We start from the raw sequence: 13,004 nt of genomic DNA, 5'->3' as shown, positions 1-13,004 counted from the left end.
CAATTGTTCTCTAACTTAAATGAATAACCGTATTGCAATAAACATGATCAAATCATATTCATACTCAACGAAAACACCAAATAACACTTATTTCAACACTAATCCCGAAAGTACAGGGAGTGTGCGATGATGATCATATCAATCTTGGAACCACTTCCAACACACATCGTCACTTCACCCTTAACTAGCCTATGTTCATTCTGCAACTCCCGCTTCGAGTTACTAATCTTAGCAACTGAAGCAGTATCAAATACGGAGGGGTTTCTATAAACACTAGTAAAGTACACATCAATAACATGTATATCAAATATAGATTTGTTCACTTTGCCATCCTTCTTATCCACCAAATACTTGGGGCAGTTCCGCTTCCAGTGACCAGTCCCTTTGCAGTAGAAGCACTCAGTTTCAGGCTTAGGTCCAGACTTGGGATTTTTTACTTGAGTAGCAACTTGCTTGCCGTTCTTCTTGAAGTTCCCTTTTCTTCCCTTTGTCCCTTTACTTGAAACTAGTGGTATTGTGAACCATCAACACTTGATGCAATTTCTTGATTTCTACCTTCGTCGATTTCAGCATCGCGAAGAGCTCGGGAATTACTTTCATCATCCCTTGCATATTATAGTTCATCAAGAAGTTCTAATAACTTGGTGATAGTGACTAGATAATTCTGTCAATTACTATCTTATCTGGAAGATTAACTCCCACTTGATTCAAGAAATTGTAGTACCCAGACAATCTGAGCACATGCTCACTGGTTGAGCTATTCTCCTCCATCTTCTAGGCAAAGTACTGTCAGAGGTCTCATACCTCTCGACACGGGCATGAGTATGAAGTACCAATTTCAACTCTTGGAACATCTTATATGCTCCATGGCGTTCAAAACATTTTTGAAGTCCCGGTTCTAAGCCGTAAAGCATGGTGCACTTAACTATCAAGTAATCATCATACCGAGCTTTTTTCAAAACGTTCATAACGTCTGCATCTGCTCCTGCAATAGGTCTGTCACCTAGCGGTGCATCAAGGACATAATTCTTCTGTGCAGCAATGAGGATAAACCTCAGATCACGGATCCAATCCGCATCATTGCTACTAACATATTTCAACTTAGTTTTCTCTAGGAACATATCAAAAATAAAACAGGGGAGCTAAACGCGAGCTATTGATCTACAACATAGATATGCTAATACTACCAGGACTAAGTTCATGATAAATTAAAGTTCAATTAATCATATTACTTAAGAACTCCCACTTAGATAGACATCCCTCTAATCCTCTAAGTGATCACGTGATCCATATCAACTAAACCATGTCCGATCATCACGTGAGATGGAGTAGTTTCAATGGTGAACATCACTATGTTGATCATATCTACTATATGATTCACGCTCGACCTTTCGGTCTCAGTGTTCCGAGGGCATATCTATTATATGCTAGGCTCGTCAAGTTTAACCTGAGTATTCCGCGTGTGCAACTGTTTTGCACCCGTTGTATTTGAACGTAGAGCCTATCACACCCGATCATCACGTGGTGTCTCAGCACGAAGAACTTCCACAACGGTGCATACTCAGGGAGAACACTTATACCTTGATAATTTAGTGAGAGGTCATCTTATAATGCTACTATCGATCTAAGCAGAATAAGATGCATAAAAGATAAACATCACATGCAATCAATATAAGTGATATGATATGGCCATCATCATCTTGTGCTTGTGATCTCCATCTCTGAAGCACCGCCATGATCACCATCATCACCAGTGCGACACCTTGATCTCCATTGTAGCATCGTTGTCGTCTCGCCAACTATTGCTTCTATGACTATCGCTACCGCTTAGTGATAAAGTAAAGCAATTACAAGGCGATTGCATTGCACACAATAAAGCGACAACCATATGGCTCCTGCCAGTTGCCGATAACTCGGTTACAAAACATGATCATCTCATACAATAAAATATAGTATCATGCCTTGACCATATCACATCACAACATGCCCTGCAAAAACAAGTTAGACGTCCTCTACTTTGTTGTTGCAAGTTTTACGTGGCTGCTACGGGCTGAGCAAGAACCGTTCTTACCTACGCATCAAAACCACAACGATAGTTTGTCAAGTTGGTGCTGTTTTAACCTTTGCAAGGACCGGGCGTAGCCACACTCAGTTCAACTAAAGTTGGAGAAACTGACACCCGCTAGTCACCTGTGGCATAGCACGGCGGTAAAACCAGTCTCGCGTAAGCGTACGCGTAATGTCGGTCCGGGCCGCTTCATCCAACAATACCGCCGAACCAAAGTGTGACATGCTGGTAAGCAGTATGAATTATATCGCCCACAACTCACTTGTGTTCTACTCGTGCATATTACATCAACGCATAAAACCTGGCCCGGATGCCACTGTTGGGGAACATAGTGATTTCAAAAAAATTCCTACGCACACACAAGATCATGGTAATGCATAGCAACAAGAGGGGAGAGTGTTGTCCACGTACCCTCGTAAACCGAAAGCGGAAGCGTTATCACAACGCGGTTGTTGTAGTCGTACGTCTTCATGATCCTGACCGATCAAGTACCGAACGCACGGCACCTCCGAGTTCAGCACACGTTCAGCTCGATGACGTCCCATGAACTCCGATCCAGCAGAGCTTCGAGGGAGAGTTCCATCAGCACGACGGCGTGATGATGGTGATGATGATGCTACCCCCGCTTCGCCTAAGCACTGCTACGATATGATCGAGGTGGATTATGGTGGAGGAGGCACCGCACACGGCTAAGAGATCAAGAGATCAATTGTTGTGTCTAGAGGTGCCCCCCTGGCCCCGTATATAAAGGAGGGAGGGAGAGGCCGGCCCAAGAGGGGGTGATAACCCACAAGTATAGGGGATCGCAACAGTTTTCGAGGGTAGAGTATTCAACCCAAATTTATTGATTCGACACAAGGGGAGCCAAATAATATTCTCAAGTATTAGCAGTTGAGTTGTCAATTCAACCACACCTGGATAACTTAATATCTGTAGCAAAGTATTTAGTAGAAAAGTAGTATGATAGTAGTGGTAACGGTAATAAAAGTAACGGTAGCAAAAGTAATATTTTTGGTGTTTTGTAGTGATTGTAACAGTAGCAACGGAAAAGTAAATAAGCGGAGAACAATATAGGAAAAGCTCGTAGGCATTGGATCGGTGATGGAGAATTATGCCGGATGCGGTTCATCATGTAACAATCATAACATAGGGTGACACAGAACTAGCTCCAATTCATCAATGTAATGTAGGCATGTATTCCGAATATAGTCATACGTGCTTATGGAAAAGAACTTGCATGACATCTTTTGTCCTACCCTCCCGTGGCAACGGGGTCCTAATGGAAACTAAGGGATATTAAGGCCTCCTTTTAATAGAGTACCGGAACAAAGCATTAGCACATAGTGAATACATGAACTCCTCAAACTATGGTCATCACCGGGAGTGGTCCCGATTATTGTCACTTCGGGGTTGCCGGATCATAACACATAGTAGGTGACTATAGACTTGCAAGATACGATCAAGAACTCACATATATCCATGAAAACATAATAGGTTCAGATCTGAAATCGTGGCACTCGGGCCCTAGTGACAAGCATTAAGCATAGCAAAGTCATTGCAACATCAATCTCAGAACATAGTGGATACTAGGGATCAAACCCTAACAAAACTAACTCGATTACATGATAGATCTCATCCAACCCATCACCGTCCAGCAAGCCTATGATGGAATTACTCACGCACGGCGGTGAGCATCATGAAATTGGTGATGGAGGATGGTTGATGATGACGATGGCGACGGATTCCCCTCTCCGGAGCCCCGAACGGACTCCAGATCAGCCCTCCCGAGAGGTTTTAGGGCTTGGTGTCGTAAAACGTGATGAATCCTTCTCCTTGATTTTTTTCTCCCCGAAAGCAAATATATAGAGTTGGAGTTGAGGTCGGAGGAGCTGCAGGGGGCCCATGAGGTAGGGGCGCGCCCTCCACCCTCGTGGACAGGGTGTGGGCCCCCTGGTCTTCATCTTTTGCAAGGATTTTTTATTATTTCCAAATAGACGTTCCGTGGAGTTTCAGGTCATTCCGAGAACTTTTGTTTCTGCACATAAATAGCACCATGGCAATTCTGCTGAAAACAGCTTCAGTCCGGGTTAGTTCCATTCGAATCATGCAAGTTAGAGTCCAAAACAAGGGCAAAAGTGTTTGGAAAAGTAGATATGACGGAGACGTATCAACTCCCCCAAGCTTAAACCTTTGCTTGTCCTCAAGCAATTCAGTTGACAAACTGAAAGTGATAAAGAAAAACTTTTACAAACTCTATTTGCTCTTGTTGTTGTAAATATGTAAAGCCAGCATTCAAGTTTTCAGCAAAGATTATGACTAACCACATTTGCAATAACTCTTAGGTCTCATGTTTACTCATATCAATAGCATAATCAACTAGCGAGCAATAATAATAAATCTCGGATGACAACACTTTCTCAAAACAATCATGATATGATATAACAGGATGGTATCTCGCTAGCCCTTTCTGAGACCGCAAAACATAAATGCAGAGCACCGTTAAAGATCAAGGACTGACTAGACATTGTAATTCATGGTTAAAGAGATCCAATCATAGTCATACCCAATATAAATTAATAGTAATGAATGCAAATGACAGCTGTGCTCTCCAGCTAGTGCTTTTTAATAAGAGGGTGATGACTCAACATAAAAGTAAATAGATAGGCCCTTCGCAGAGGGAAGCAGGGATTTGTAGAGGTGCCAGAGCTCGGTTTTGAAATAGAGATAAATAATATTTTGAGCGGCATACTTTCATTGTCAACATAACAACCAAGAGATGGCGATATCTTCCATGCTACACACATTATAGGCGGTTCCCAAACAGAATGGTAAAGTTTATACTCACCCTCCACCAACAAGCATCAATCCATGACTTGCTCGAAACAACGAGTGTCTCCAACTAGCAACGGTCCCAGGGGAGTTTTGTTTGCAATTATTTTGATTTTGTTTGCATAAAGCATGGGACTGGGCATCCCGGTGACCAGCCATTTTCTCGTGAGTGAGGAGCGGAGTCCACTCCTCTTGAGAATAACCCACCTAGCATGGAAGATACGGACAGCCCTAGTTGATACATGAGCTATTCGAGCATACAAAACAGAATGTTTATTTGAAGGTTTAGAGTTTGGCACATACAAATTTACTTGGAACGGCAGGTAAATACCGCATATAGGAAGGTATAGTCGACTCATATGGAATAACTTTGGGGTTTAAGGGATTGGATGCACAAGCAGTATTCCCGCTCAGTACAAGTGAAGGCTAGCAAAAGACTGGGAAGCGACCAACTAGAGAGCGACAACAGTCATGAACATGCATTAAAATTAATAAACATTGGATGCAAGCATGAGTAGGATATAATCCATCATGAACATAAATATCGTGAAGGCTATGTTGATTTGTTTCAACTACATGTGTGAACATGTGCCAAGTCAAGTCACTTAAATCATTCAAAGGAGGATACCACCCCACTATACCACATCACAACCATTTTAATAGCATGTTGGCACGCAAGGTAAACCATTATAACTCATAGCTAATCAAGCATGGCATAAGCAACTATGGTCTCTAATTGTCATTGCAAACATGTTTATTCATAATAGGCTGAATCAGGAACGATGAACTCGTCATATTTACAAAAACAAGAGAGGTCGAGTTCATACCAGCTTTTCTCATCTCAATCAGTCCATCATATATCGTCATAATTGCCTTTCACTTGCACGACCAAACGAAGTGAATAATAATAAGAGTGCATGTGCATTGGACTAAGATGGAATCTGCGAGCATTCAATAAACAGGAGAAGACAAGGCAATATGGGCTCTTGGTTAAATCAACAATAATGCATATAAGAGCCACTTCACATTTTCATTATGGCCTTCTCCTCTCGACCCCCAAAGAACAAGAAAAGAAATAAAACTATTTACACGGGAAAGCTCCCAACAAGCAAAAGAAAAACAAGAAATCTTTTTGGGTTTTCTTTTTAATTACTACTACAGGCATGAAAAGTAAACTAGCTAAAAGCTACAACTAATTTTTTTGGTTTTTCTAAGGTTTTTCAAACACACAAGAAGAAAGCATAAAAAGGAAAATAAACTAGCATGGATATTACAATGAAAAAGTATGAGCACCGGCAACTAGCATGAGTGTGAATATGAATGTAATGTCGGTGAGAAACACGTACTCCCCCAAGCTTAGGCTTTTGGCCTAAGTTGGTCTATTGCCACGGCTGGCCTGGTGGATATCCAAAGTTATAACTGGGGTCGTACTGAGAAGCAGCGGCTATTGCATGGTGGGCTGCAGCTTGGAGGTGAGCTGCCCTCGTCCTCCTCTCGTACTCGTTTGCCCCCCTGGTTATGACATATCTCCCCTTTGCCTGAAAGTCAAAGAGAGTAGGAGCAGGGAGAACAATATTAACAGCGTGATGCCTGTCAAAGATTAGTCGGTACTGGAGAGGCGGTTCATTCCTCTCAACAAAGTGATGACGAACCATGGCATTAAAATCCAGATAAGCAGGAGGCAATTCCATATCATAATCACGAATAGGTATCTCAAGATAATTAGCTAAACGGGTTGCATAAATTCCACCAAAGAAATCTCCATTAATACTATTATTATGCAACCTACGCACCACAATGGCTCCCAAATTATAATGTTTGTCTCCTAATATAGCACTCCTGAGAACACTGAGATCAGGAACACACATGTGACATGCCTCATCCTTACCATTTATGCATCGTCCTATAAAGAGAGCAAAATAATGTATAGCAGGAAAATGAATGCTCCCTATGGTAGCTTGTGTTATTTCTCTAGATTCCCCCACTGTGATACTAGCAAGAAAATCTCTAAACTCAGATTTGCGAGGTTCACTAGGACTCCCTCGCTGCGGGAGTTTACAAGCGGTAGTAAAATCCTCTAGGTCCATGGTATAGGCTTTATCGTAAAGATCAAACAAGACCGTGTGAGAGTTGCGTGACGATGAAAATCTAAATCTTCTCACAAAGGAATCAGTAAGGTAATAGTGTTGGAGGCACTTATCTGACATGAAGCCCTCCAAATCAGCGTTACGCACATATGCCTCAAATTCCTCCTTAATCCCTGCTCGGACCATGAAGTTTTCTGACAGCCATTCACAAGGCCGCACTTGAGCTTCTCTTGGTGGTTCAAGGTCCAGCTCACGCATCACGGGCCTGGGTCCTTTCTTCCTTGAAGAACCACCTTAGTACATTTTCCTAAACATCTTTCTTCCTCTGAAAAATTTCTGAAATTTTTAGTAACTTCAAATAAAAGTGAACCAAACTCAACAAAATAGATAGCAACTACTCCCACAAGTGCCTAGAGACTATATCATGCATTAGAACTACTTGGGACCAAATAAATTTGACATGCAAGCTCAAGAACAAGGTCACCTAGGCAGCAAAAATTTGCAATGAATAAAGCACTAAAAAAAACTAATTGGACCATTGGAGGAGTCACATACCGAAGAACAATCCCCCAAAGCTGTTTTGTGAGTGAAGCTTTGAGCAAGGAGATCGAAAATGTCAACAAGATGAGCTAGAACTCGTGCTTGAGCTGGTTGATGATTTTTTTGGGAGGAAGAAGGAGTGTGTGGTGGCTGGAATAAGTGGAGGGGAGCCACCATGGGCCCATGAGGCAGGGGGGCGTGCCCTGGACCCTCGTGGCCAGGTGCCAGCTCCCCCTGATGTGTTCTCTGTGCCAGATATTCTTAAATATTCCAGAAAAATCATATTTCAATTTGAGGGCATTTGGAGAACTATTATTTTCGGGGTATTTTTTTATTGCACGGATAATTCAGAAAACTGACAGAAAATAATATTTTTGCTTTATTTAATCTAAATAACAGAAAGTAGAAGGAGGGTACAGAAGGTTGTGCTTTCTAACTTCATCCATCTCATGCTCATCAAAAGGAATCCACTAACAAGGTTGATCAGGTCTTGTTAATAAACTCATTCCGAATTGCATGAAACCGAAGAATTTTCGAATAGCACTAGGTTACCTCAACAGGGATATGCACATCCCCAATAATAAGAATACCATATTTCTTCTTGACAGTAGGTAGAGGAAATTCAAAACCTCCAAAAATAATCGATGGAATTTTTCCAATAGAGTTGATACTGTGAACTTGCGGTTGTTTCCTTGGAAAGTGTACCGTATGCTCATTACCATTGACATGAAAAGTGACATTGCCTTTGTTGCAATCAATAACAGCCCCTGCAGTATTCAAAAAGGGTCTTCCAAGAATAATAGACATACTATCATCCTCCGGAATATCAAGAATAACAAAGTCTGTTAAAATAGTAACGTTCGCAACCACAACAGGCACATCCTCACAAACACCGACAAGTATAGCAGTTGATTTATCAGCCATTTGCAAAGATATTTTAGTAGGTGTCAACTTATTCAAATCAAGTCTACGATATAAAGAGAGAGGCATAACACTAACACTGGCTCCAAGATCACATAAAGCAGTTCTAACATAGTTTCTTTTAATGGAGCATGGTATAGTTGGTACTCCTAGATCTCCTAGTTTCTTAGGTATTCCACCCTTAAAAGTATAATTAGCAAGCATGGTGGAAATTTCAGCTTTCAGTATCTTTCTCTTATTAGTAACAATTTCTTTCATGTACTTAGCATAAGGATTCATTTTGAGCATATCAGTTAATCGCATACGCAAGAAGATAGGTCTAATCATTTCAGCAAAGCGCTCACAATCCTCATCATCCTTTTTCTTGGATGGTTTGGGAGGAAATGGCATGGGTTTCTGAACCCATGGCTCTCTTTCTTTACCGTGCTTCCTAGCAACAATGTCTCTCTTATCATAACGTTGATTCTTTGATTGTGGGTTATCAAGATCAATAGCAGGTTCAATCTCTACATCATGATCATTGCTAGGTTGAGCATCATCATTAATTTTATCACTAGGTTCATGTTCATTACCAGATTGTGTTTCAGCATCAGAAATAGAAATATCATAGGGATTCTCAGGTGTTTCAACAACCGGTTTACTAGCAGCATGCAAAGTCCTATCATTTTTCTTTTTCTTCTTAGAAGAGCTAGGTGCATCAACATTATTTCTCTGAGAATCTTGCTCAATTCTCTTAGGGTGGCCCTCAGGATACAAAGGTTCCTGAGTCATTTTACCCCCTCTAGTTGCAACTCTAACAACAAAGTCATTATTCTTACTATTTAATTCATTGAGCAAGTCAATTTGAGCTTTAAGTGCTTGTTCAACTTGAGTGGTAACCATAGAAGCATGTTTACTAATGAGTTTAAGTTCACCTTTAACTCTATACATATAATCACTCAAGTATTCAATCATATATGCATTGTGTTGCAATTGTCTACCAACGTAAGCATTAAAATTTTCTTGGTTAACAATAAAATTATCAAACTCATCTAAACATTGGCTAGCAGACTTATAGCGAGGAATATCACCTTCATCAAATCTATAGAGAGAATTTACCTTTACTACCTGTGTCGGGTTATCAAGACCATGTGTTTCTTCAACAGGCGGTAAATTAAGACCATGTATTTCTTCAACAGGAGGTAAATTCTTAACATCTTCAGCTTTAATACCCTTTTCTTTCATAGATTTCTTTGCCTCTTGCATATCTTCAGGACTGAGAAATAGAACACCCATTTTCTTCGGAGTTGGCTTAGGAGTTGGTTCAGGAAGTGTCCATTTGTTTTCATTTGTCAACATATTATTCAATAGAATTTCAGCTTCATCAGTTGTTCTTTCCCTGAAAACACAACCAGCACAACTATCCAGGTGGTCTCTGGAAGCATCGGTTAGTCCATTATAAAAGATATCAAGTATTTCATTTTTCTTGAGAGGATGATCAGGCAAAGCATTAAGTAGTTGGAGAAGCCTCCCCCAAGCTTGTGGGAGACTCTCTTCTTCAATTTGCACAAAATTATATATATCCCTTAAAGCAGCTTGTTTCTTATGAGCAGGGAAATATTTAGCAGAGAAGTAATAAATCATATCCTGGGGACTACGCACACAACCATGATCAAGAGAGTTAAACCATGTCTTAGCATCACCCTCTAATGAGAACGGAAATAGTTTAAGGATATAATAGTAGCGAGTTTTCTCATCATTAGTGAATAGGGTAGCTATATCATTTAACTTAGTAAGATGTGCCACACCAGTTTCAGATTCATAGCCATAGAAAGGATCAGATTCAACCAAAGTAATTATATCAGGATCGACAGAGAATTCATAATCCTTATCAGTAACAAAGATAGGTGAAGTAGCAAAAGCAGGGTCATATTTCATTCTAGCATTTAGAGATTTTTATTTCAACTTAGCTAATAATTTCTTAAGATCACTCCTATCATTCCAAGCAAGAAAGTCTTTAGCAGTTTCTTCATCCATAACATAACCCTCAGGCACAACAAGCAATTCATATTTAGGGGGAGAATCTTCATCATCACTTTCATCAATATTATCAGTTTCAATAATTTCATTCTCTCTAGCCCTAGCAAGTTGTTCATCCAGAAATTGACCTAGTGGCACAGTAGTATCAAGCATAGAAGTAGTTTCATCATAAGTATCATGCATAGCAGAAGTGGCATTATCAATAACATGCGACATATCAGAATTAATAGCAGAAGCAGGTTTAGGTGTCGCAAGCTTACTCAAAACAGAAGGTGAATCAAGTGTAGAGCTAGATGGCAGTTCCTTACCTCCCCTCGTAGTTGAGGGATAAACTTTGGTTTTCTCATCCTTCAAGTTCCTCATAGTGACCAGCAGATATAAATCCCAAGTGACTCAAAGAATAGAGCTATGATCCCCGGCAACGGCGCCAGAAAATAGTCTTGATAACCTACAAGTATAGGGGATCGCAACAGTTTTCGAGGGTAGAGTATTCAACCCAAATTTATTGAGTCGACACAAGGGGAGCCAAAGAATATTCTCAAGTATTAGCAGCTGAGTTGTCAATTCAACCACACCTGGATAACTTAATATCTGCAGCAAAGTGTTTAGTAGCAAAGTAGTATGGAAGTAACGGTAACAGTGGCAAAAGTAACGATAGCAGTTTTGTAGTAATTGTAACAGTGGCAATGTCGGGTGGTAGGTGCGACATATGCCAACGGGTGGCTTATCATTGTGGGTGCCAATAAGACGTCGCCGGTGCCTGGAAACGGGATGAGGCGAAGACATGCACGCCGGCGGATCTTACCCAGGTTCGGGGCTCTCCGAGGAGATAACACCCCTAGTCCTGCTCTGCGGGGTCTCCGCATGATCACTAGATCAGGAAAAGTAGCTACAATCGCTCCTAGAGCTGTTGGGTTCAAGGGAGAAGAAGAACAAGGCTAGCTCTTGCTTCTCTCTCTTTATGGTGTGTGTGCTATGCTCAGAAGCTAACCCTTTGCCTGGGTGCCCCGGGGGGTTTATATAGGCCTACCCCCCGGGGGTACAATTGTAATCCGGCCGGGCACTGGTCACAGCCGTCAGTGTCTATGCTCGCCGGCTTCTCCGCCAGCTGTTGGGGTCGCCGACTGGTGGGTCCCGCCGGCTGCCGGCCTCTTGGTCGACAGGCCGGCCCCACCGCCTAGGGTCTTGTCGGCGGCTGCTTACTGTTGCCTCGCCCCTGATGACGAGGGCTTCGTTGAGGTAAGCGTGGCTACAGTGGGCCGCCTCGAGGGCTCTCACTGTTGCCTTACCTTGTCTTGTCTCCTTAATGTGGCACATGCTTTGAGGGAGGGGGTAGCCGACTTCCGGGAGCCGGCTACACCCTTGGCCGACTGGGGGAGGCCGGGCCGCCTCCGCGCCTCTCTCTGGCTGAAGGGGCCCGCCGCCCATGGGCCGTACTGGCGTCTGCCGTGGGTGACGTCGAGGCTAGCATGGCTACAGTGCCGAGCCGGACGGGGGATGGCTGTCCCGTATGGCGTCCTGTGGCCATGCCTGCCTCGGGCTTCGGGGGTAGTGGGCCGCACTGTGGCCACACCCGTCTTGTCACCGTTATGTGGCGTAGCTTTGGTGGTTGCGGTCTTGGCCGGCTTCGGGGAAGTCGGCATCCTTTACGGCCGGCTTCCTGGAGTCGGCCACCCCGTGGTTATCCTGGGGGGGGGGGGTGGTTGCTGAGGCTGGGCCGCCTTCCATGAGTCGGCTTCAGAGGTAGCCGTCCAGGGAAGGTGGTCCGATGCTTGGAGCGCTTGAAGGCCCAAAGGCCTAATAATTTTTTGGAAGACCCAGGGGCAGTCGGTTAGGCTACCCGTGGCTATTTACTCCGACAGTAGTCCCCGAAGCTGATTGGGCTTCGAAGTTGGGTAGGAGTTTAGAAGCTCGATCAGCTTCCTATCTTGACAAGTCGGCAGCTGGGAGCCGGCTTTGGTTAGGCGCGCCGCCTTGGTCGAAAACCCCGGAGTCGGAGGGCGGGAGCTTGCCAGTGCATGCACCGGGCCGCGGGCCGGCCACTTGCCGTCTGCGAACCACGTGGCCTCTCTTGGCCAGAAAGCCTGCTTAGCCCACGCGCGCGACGGGACGTCGCCGCAGGGCGGGGGCCCGCCACACCCACGCCCGGGCCCAGGCGCGGATTCTCTGCAGCCCGAAACCGCCCGCACGTCTCCTTGCGGCAGTTTTGGCACGCCTTTAGGGCGTAATAATCGCGAGGCGTGGGGGGAGCGGATGCAGTTAATCCCACGTCTCACCCCACGTCCGGCCTCCCCGGCTTCACCTCGCGAAGCTATAAGTAGGGGGAGAGGGGGAGCGGCAGGCTCTCGCACGCTCCTCCTCCTTCCACCATCTTCTTTCTCTTGCCGTTTCTTGCAACAGTGCCTTCCGCCGCGCTCTTCCACTACTCGTTCCTCCGCCGCCGCGCTCGTTTTCACCATGCCTCCCGCCACGGAGCAATATGGCGGCGATTGGGACGGCTCCAACGTCCACGAAGATCACATCGAATTCCTCCGCAAGGC

Source organism: Aegilops tauschii, chromosome 2 (assembly GCF_002575655.3).
Source record: "Aegilops tauschii subsp. strangulata cultivar AL8/78 chromosome 2, Aet v6.0, whole genome shotgun sequence".
Lineage (NCBI taxonomy): Eukaryota > Viridiplantae > Streptophyta > Magnoliopsida > Poales > Poaceae > Aegilops > Aegilops tauschii.
The sequence above is the reverse complement of the archived record's forward strand: the minus strand, read 5'-3'. Positions refer to the sequence as shown.